This window comes from Carassius auratus, chromosome 14 (genome assembly GCF_003368295.1).
Source record: "Carassius auratus strain Wakin chromosome 14, ASM336829v1, whole genome shotgun sequence".
Lineage (NCBI taxonomy): Eukaryota > Metazoa > Chordata > Actinopteri > Cypriniformes > Cyprinidae > Carassius > Carassius auratus.
The window spans coordinates 28,390,697-28,399,048 of NC_039256.1; positions in this window are offsets into that span (position 1 = coordinate 28,390,697).

Below are 8,352 nucleotides of genomic sequence, written 5' to 3' on the forward strand. Positions count from 1 at the left end.
AAAAGATGACTATTGACACCTTGCACAAGGAGGGCAAGACACAAATGGTCATTGCAAAAGAGGCTGGCTGTTCAGAGCTCTGTGTACAAGCACATTAATAGAGAGGCGAAGGGAAGGAAAAGATGTGGTCGAAAAAATTGTGAAAAAAAAAAAAAAACCTGGAGAGGATTGTGAAACAAAACCCATTCAAAAATGTGGGGGAGATTAAAAGAGTTGACTGCAGCTGGAATCAGTGCTTCAAGAACCACTACACACAGACATATGCGAGACATGGGTTTCAGTTGTCGTATTCCTTGTGTCAAGCCACTCTTGAACAACAGTCAGCGTCAGAAGCGTCTCGCTTCAAAAAGGACTGAACTGCTGATGAGTGGTCCAAAGTTATGTGCTCTGATGAAAGAAAATTTTGCATTTCCTTTGGATATCAGGGTCCCAGAGTCTGGAGGAAGAGAGGAGAGGTCCAGTGTAAAGTTTCCACATGAGGTGCCATGACATTTGCTGGTGTTGGTTCTCCTCTGTTGGTTCTCCAAGGTCAACACAGCCATATACTAGGAAGTTTTAGAGCACTTCATGCTTCCTGCTGCTGACCCACTTTATGGAGATGCAGATTTCATTTTCCAACAGGACTTGGCCCCAGCACACAGTGCCAAAGCTTCCAGTACCTTGTTTAAGGACCATGGTATCCCTGTTCTTACTTGGCCAGCAAACTCGCCTGACCTTAACCCCATAGAAGATCTATGAAGTATTGTGAAGAGGAAGATGTGATATGCCAGACCCAAGAATGCAGAAGAGCATTGAAAGCCACTATCAGAGCAGCCTGGGCTCTCATAACACCTGAACAGTGCCACAGACGCATCGACTCCATGCCACGCCGCATTGCTGCAATAATTCTGGCAAAAGGAGCCCCAACTAAGTGTTGAGTGCTGAACATGCTAATACTTTTCATGTTCATACTTTTCAGTTGGCCAAGATTTCTAAAAATCCTTTCTTAGTATTGGTCTTAAGTTATATTCAAATTATCTGAGATACTGAATTTGGGATTTTCCTTAGTTGTCAGTTATAATCATCAAAATTAAAAGAAATAAATGTAAAATGTAATGAATAAATATAATATACATGTTTCACTTTTTGAATGGAATTAATGAAATAAATCAACTTTTTGATGATATTCTAATTATATGACCAGCACCTGTGTATATAAATTTAATACATTTATTTACTTGTTTGTTTGTTTATTTATTACATTAATAGTCTGCCATTGTGTTTCCATCTAACTGAGTGACAGAACTTGACAGGTGTTAGTAAGAAGCAAGGGATTCCACCACAGGGTGCTGCACCTCTGACAGACCGCCAACATTCCATATTCCACATGTGTTTATGTACTGCTATATCTGTTTGTACCTGCGCTGTGTTCCATGAGGCTTTACCTTTCCCGCAAGTTAAACAGTCTAACAGAGAAAGCACACACTGCAAGACACTTAGCTAACCAACTAGAATCACGCCACATCTGCTCTGTCATAATCTACAACCCTCCAACTGTTACACTTTAATTATGGGTATGCTCAAAAAGCCCATTTTAATCACTACCAGAAAGTGTCCGATCTTTGACCCCCAACAAAAACTGGTCTAGGTCCATTTCAGAGGTTTATAGCTTCAAGAGCCAGATTCGTAAATTGCCCAGTTGTCTCTTGTATGCGTATCAAACAACCTCCTCAGGATCTCCATCTCAAATGTGTCTTAGAGGGCATTTATTGTGTTTTCATGACCAAATAGCAATCTATTAAGTAAAGCATGAAGTGACTGGAGTTTCTGGAGTCTTTGGGAATTCCAGATTAAAATGGTTTCATGAAGTTTAATAACTCTTCTCCTGACCTCATTCTACACCACCTTACATTCTGGAACATAAAAGTGAATTCAACATCAGAGAAGCATACCATTCTAGATTAGTTTCAAAATCTTTCCTGCTCATTCAGGATAATCCTTGCGGCTGTTTGAACATACCTTACATCACTACAGCCTTCATATTTTGGCCAGTTTACCCTTCTGTATGGTTTTGTTGTTGTTTTCTAGAAGATCATATGAAATTTCCAGTATGAGGGCTACAATTTCAATACAAGAACTGCAGTTCAGAATTAACCCATTATTTAGGCACTGAGATATACCTTTGATGCCAAAGATGTGAGGAAAAACTAAACAGTTATTACCTCAATATACCATGTATTTCACATTAGTCTTGTATGCAAGCCTAAGCATGTTATTTCCATATTTGCAAATAATCTAAAAAAGTTGAGACAAGGGCATGTTTGCCACTGTGTGGCATACCCTCTTTTTTTATAACAGTTTGTAAATGTCTGGGGTCTGAGGAGACAAGTTGCTCAAGTTTAGGAATAGGAATGTTGTCCCATTCTTGTCTAATACAGGCTTCTAGCTACTCAACTGTCTTAGGTCTTCTTTGTCACATCTTCCTCTTTTTGATGTGCCAAATGTTTTCTATGGGTGAAAGATCTGGACTGCAGGCTGGCCATTTCAGTACCCGGATCCTTCTTCTACGCAGCCATGATGCTGTAATTGATGCAGTATGTGGTCTGGCATTGTCATGTTGGAAAATGCAAGGTCTTCCCTGAAAGAAATGACGTCTGAATGGGAGCATATGTTGTTTTAGAACTTAGATATACCTTTCAGCATTGATGGTGCCTTTCCAGATGTGTAAGCTGCCCTTGCCACACGCACTTATGCAACCCCATACCATCAGAGATGCAGGCTTCTGAACTGAGCGCTGATAACAACTTGGGTTGTCCTTTTCCTCTTTAGTCTGGATGACATGGAGTCCCAGTTTTCCAAAAAGAACTTCAAATTTTGATTCGTCTGACCACAGAACAGTTTTCCACTTAGCCACAGTCCATTTCAAATGAGCCTTGGCACAGAGAAAACACCTGCGATTCTGGATCATGTTTAGATTCTCTAGATCTTTTTTGACCTATAGAGTTTTAGCTGCCAACAGCGAATGGTACAGTGGATTGTGTTCACCGACAATGTTTTCTGGAAGTATTCTGGAGCCCATGTTGTGATTTCCATTACAGTATCATTCCTGTATGTGATGCAGTGCCGTCTAAGGGCCGAAGATCACGGGCATCCAGTATGGTTTTCCGACCTTGACCCTTATGCACAGAGATTGTTCCAGATTCTCTGAATCTTTGGATGATATTATGCACTGTAGATGATGATAACTTCAAACTCTTTGCAATTTTTCTCTGAGAAATTCCTTTCTGATATTGCTCCACTATTTTTCACCGCAGCATTGGGGGAATTGGTGATCCTCTGCCCATCTTGACTTCTGAGAAACACTGCCACTCTGAGAGGCTCTTTTTATACCCAATCATGTTGCCAATTGACTTAATAAGTTACAAATTGGTCTTCCGGTTGTTCCTTATATGTACATTTAACTTTTCCGGCCTATTATTACTTCCTGTCCGACCTTTTTTTGGAATGTGTAGCTTTCATGAAATCCAAAATGAGCCAATATTTGGCATGACATTTCAAAATGTCTCACTTTCAACATTTGATGTTATCTATATTCTATTGTGAATAAAATATAAGTTTATGAGATTGTTAATTATTCCAATTCTATTTTTTACACACTATTTGTACAGTGTCCCAACTTTTTTGGAATCGGGTTTGTATATATATATATATATATATATATATATATATATATATATATATATATATATATATATATATACAGTATACATACAAATATATATATATATGCATTACACAATTTCAAATGACTCATACGAATCTTTGATAATTTAAAAGTCGTAAAATTGTAAGGAATTTTAGTTGTGGCTATAACATGCTAGTAGGACAGTGTTTTACAAAACAACTAAGGCACTTCAACAAACATAAAAAAACAATTGTTTTATTATTGTCTATTGCACATGAACAACTGAACATTTGTGCATAATGAAATTCTCATTTTTAAACCAAAAATAACTATTACAACAAATTTTAGTTTGAATAAAACCATTGAATCCAATAAGTCATTTAGACCCTCTTTATGCATTCATGTTTTTGGGTCAAGCATTCTAAGGTTAAACACTCTTTTTAGATGCCTTAGTGCCACAACAGGACTTACTTTCAGGACTTACAGGAAATGCTTAAGACCTGTAGCACTTTCTTCTATAACCGGGCAGGTGGCCGCTTCAATCATCGGGCAAAGCTCTCGGAAACAGCGTGCTACGTCTCACAGAGTGGGTGCATGCCGGAGTACGGTTGCCTCCAGGAGACTTGTAGTGTTGCAACAATCGTGGAAAGACTTGCGGATGAAAAACCCTGTTTGAGATCACCCTAAGTGAATGGGACAGCACGGGTAATACAAGGGTCTGTGTGGTTTTATAGTTCAATGCCTGAGTTTTGAGCATGCGCTCTTTTCAGCAACGTGGGTGGCAGGGTACACTATCATCCCTCCACCCTCCACCTCCCCTCAGCTCTGTATTGTCATTGGCTCTTTGCAGCCCTTCCAGTCATCACTCAGCTCAGCTGCATGGAAAATGGTAATACTGTTTTTTTTTTGGTTTTTTTAATAATGAAAGCCGGACTGAGGGCTGAATTCCTAAATAGATGGTCCGAAAGTGTTGTTGTAGCTGCAGATGTCCAAATTAGATTAACATATTAATTGTTTTCACTTAACTTAGCACCAACAGCAGCAGCAGTGTTACATTAGCACAAGCGTCCAACCCTTTCAGACTGCCTGCGAAGGCCCTCAGAGTGTCACATAAACAGAAATGAGAAAAATAACCATAGAAAGACAGAGAGAAACTTTCCACTGCTGTGCAGATTTCCTTTTCTCACCAGGTTCACTCTCACTCCCTCCTCTCCTCTCTTAGTTTCTTCCACTTGTTTGCTTTTTATTTGTCATGCCAAGCTTGGCGTTAAATCTTATTTTTCGGTAAATAAACCAGTTTCTGGTAGGCATTACATACAACTTGGTGTGAGGTCTGCTTCATAAAAAGGGGCCTGGAACCTTTTATCTGAAATGTTTCTGTTTGTGTCCTTTGTATAGATGCTTTCTGACAGCTTCGAATGAAAAGGAGTAGGTTTTATCGCGTTTCTTTTGCTGAGTTTGTGGAATTTTTCCCCTCTCAAAGCATTGTGGTCTGAGTTATTATATGAAGCTATATGGTCCTCCATTTCATTCCTTTGTTCTCGGCTGTCCTGTAAGAAGTTCCAGGGTTTCGATTGCTCTCTATTTCTCTCTGAATGTCCAATGCACCCTGCAGTACCAGCAAGAGCTCGACCTTAGATACAGTGCACTCACATTTTCTCTACTTTCCCTTAATTATGTTGGTCAGCCTTTCCACATTATGTACTCTTGAATATAGAATTCAGAGTGAACATACTGAAGATCTAAAAGAATATGACCTAAGTTAAAATCTAGAAAAACCTTTCCACCAGAGGTCAGTATTTTATTAAGAAGTACTGACGTCAGGAACTACTGAGACACTACAGTGTGAAGCTGTCTTGAGTGTTAAATAATTATACCCATCCCCTTAAAATTAATGTGGTATTTGTAATACACACACACACACAAACACTCATTTATATGTAGTAAAGACTAAATTGATACAATAAGAAACCATCAAAAGATAAAATTAGCATGTCGTATAATATTATACATATTATATATGTTCCGTTCACCCAACCCTTACCCAACTATGATGAAAAAACCTGGAAAAGTGAAAAGTATCCATATGATTAAACAACTCACAAAATCAAAAACATTTGCTAAGGAATCCCAATAGACTCTTAACAAATACAATCCCTGTAACACTTACAATGGGATAGAAGCCAGGACAGAACAAGTGACTGCTTTAACCTCTGAAATGTGCACCTCTATTAACAACAAGGTTAAAAGCCCAGAAGATATTTATGCTCTTTAAGCAGGTAAATTAAAGGCTCCCTGGAAGTCTGTGATGCTCATGCTTAATGTTAATTGTGACCTTTACATTAGACTGTCATCAACAGGGTCGTAAACACTGTGGCTACTAATTTCTGTAATGAAAAGAGCAATGCACAGTATGGTCAAAGTGACTCAAAGTGATAGAAAAGTCTTAAAAGTCTTTAACAAGTCCAGCTTAATTTGCTGAATGAACTGACCTGCCTTATATTCTAAAATTCTTTTTAGATGAGGACTTCTTAATATTGTTTCTACAGGGTCACTTTACAACTTGAGAGATCTTTTGACAAATGGACTGATAAATGTCCTGGGCAGGAGGAAAGTATCATGAACATTTAGGCTGAGGATTTGCTAATGATAGACTTTCTGGCTTGAAGGTAAGAGCCATTAGCTTGCTATGTGGGGGTTGCTGAAATGCGCTGTATATGGAATGGGAAACAGTCTCCACACCTGTTCTCAGTGGATGCCAAAGTGATATCTTTTGGCATTGGCTGCTTCACCTCTCTCCAACAATTCTGACAGTTCAGAGGAGGCTGTTTCCTACACCATCCCTTACCTAGCAACAATGTTCATTTAGAAATTCCCCCCCAAAGTTAATTTTCCCATTTTTGCCGTTTATACTTTACAGTTTATTATATTTATCAATCATGGTTCTTGTAGGACTCAGAATGTATCCCTGATCGCAGAAACAACGGTAACTGCCCATTGTGTTCTTGTAGATAATAATACGCAAAAATAGTTCATTTGTATTTTATCTGTAGACCTCAGCCCATCTGATCCTGATATAGCTGATTTTGATACTTAGCTGTTATACTTTCAATACTTCAAACACAAACACGTCACATCATAAATGTTGGTACGCACGCACACACACACACACACACACACACACACACACACACACACACACACACAAAAATCATTACTTTGATTTTAATAGTATTTTTGCAGACTAAAATGATTAGGGACTTTATAAAAAACATGATCTTCAGTTACAAATTCCTAAGCTTGTGATACTTTAGGATATGCAGAGCTGTAGGTGCTACAAATAGCCACATTTGACCTTTATTCAGGTGGGATGTGACTGAGTGGGTAGTTGGGGAAATGAAGACAGGCAGTCGGTTAAGTTTGGCATTTACAAAACATATAATGTCTGCACATATTAATATATACATATCATATTATCATATAAAATATCACTACAATGTCACTTCTTTGTATTTGATTGATTCACACATTTTCTAAATAATCTTAAAAATTTGTTTGAGATCAAACAATAATTTGCAGATGGTCTGCATTTCCACCATTGGCCCCTTAGATGGTCACGGACCTGTTAAAGACACTTACTTTAAACCGGTCTTCTAGAGAAGGTTGATCGCCCCCCTTGTGTGTGCTGACATGTTTACACCACATGATCAACCATGTCATGAAGTTACTCACTAGTTACAAAAAATAATATATTTACTTTACACAGGGTTTTTTACAATGCATTAAAAACATAAACAATATAACAGAAATAATATACCACAGTCTGCAGCATAATCCAGAGTGATTTCAGGGATGAGCATGTGTGTGATCCTGTGGTCCGAACAGTATGAGTGGAAAAATAAAACGACCAACAATGTTGAATAGCAAACACCACAAACAGCAAATTGGCACTGTCTAGCACAGTCACTGCAAGAAGAGATTTCACTGCAGCCCTTTAGGCAATGGATTTTAGTATCCAGCCACAGCACAAACAACCAAAATAAAATAAAAAAATAAAAAATAAAAAACAAAGAAAAAGAAAAAAAGAAAATTAAGACTGAACATGCATTATATGTTTATCTGTACTGTGAGACTGAAAAGAGGAACAAAACAAAAGTATAAAATAATATGTTGAACCTATTCTTAATGACTTTCCTAAATAAATAAATAAATAAATAAAGTTGAGAATTGGATTGCTTTTAATGTAAATGATATTGTCCACACCCAATTCAAAGGTGTGAATACAAAAGTGAATGACAGGAACGGGTATTTACTTATTATGAATAAGTTTAATTCAAAGATGTTTAACAGTAGTTAATGCATTCTAGGAGAGGCAGTGAAATATATTATTAAATATAAATACTGTATGACCAAATTGAATAAACTAATTTTTTATTTTTATTTTTTTTTATAGCTGGCATTTCAAACATACTCTATTTTCCAAACTTGTTAAGCCGACATCTCAGCACCATCATTTGATTTTCTAGTAAAAAAAAAAAAAAGGTTTAATTCCTCATTTCAAATTCAGGAATTGACCTGATAAACAAACTGCTTTGTTGTGAAGTGGCAGCAGTGAATATGCTTTATGCAGTACTTCCACAACTATAGGTGTCAGTACAAGGTTCAAAATCACTGGTACAGCTGGTACA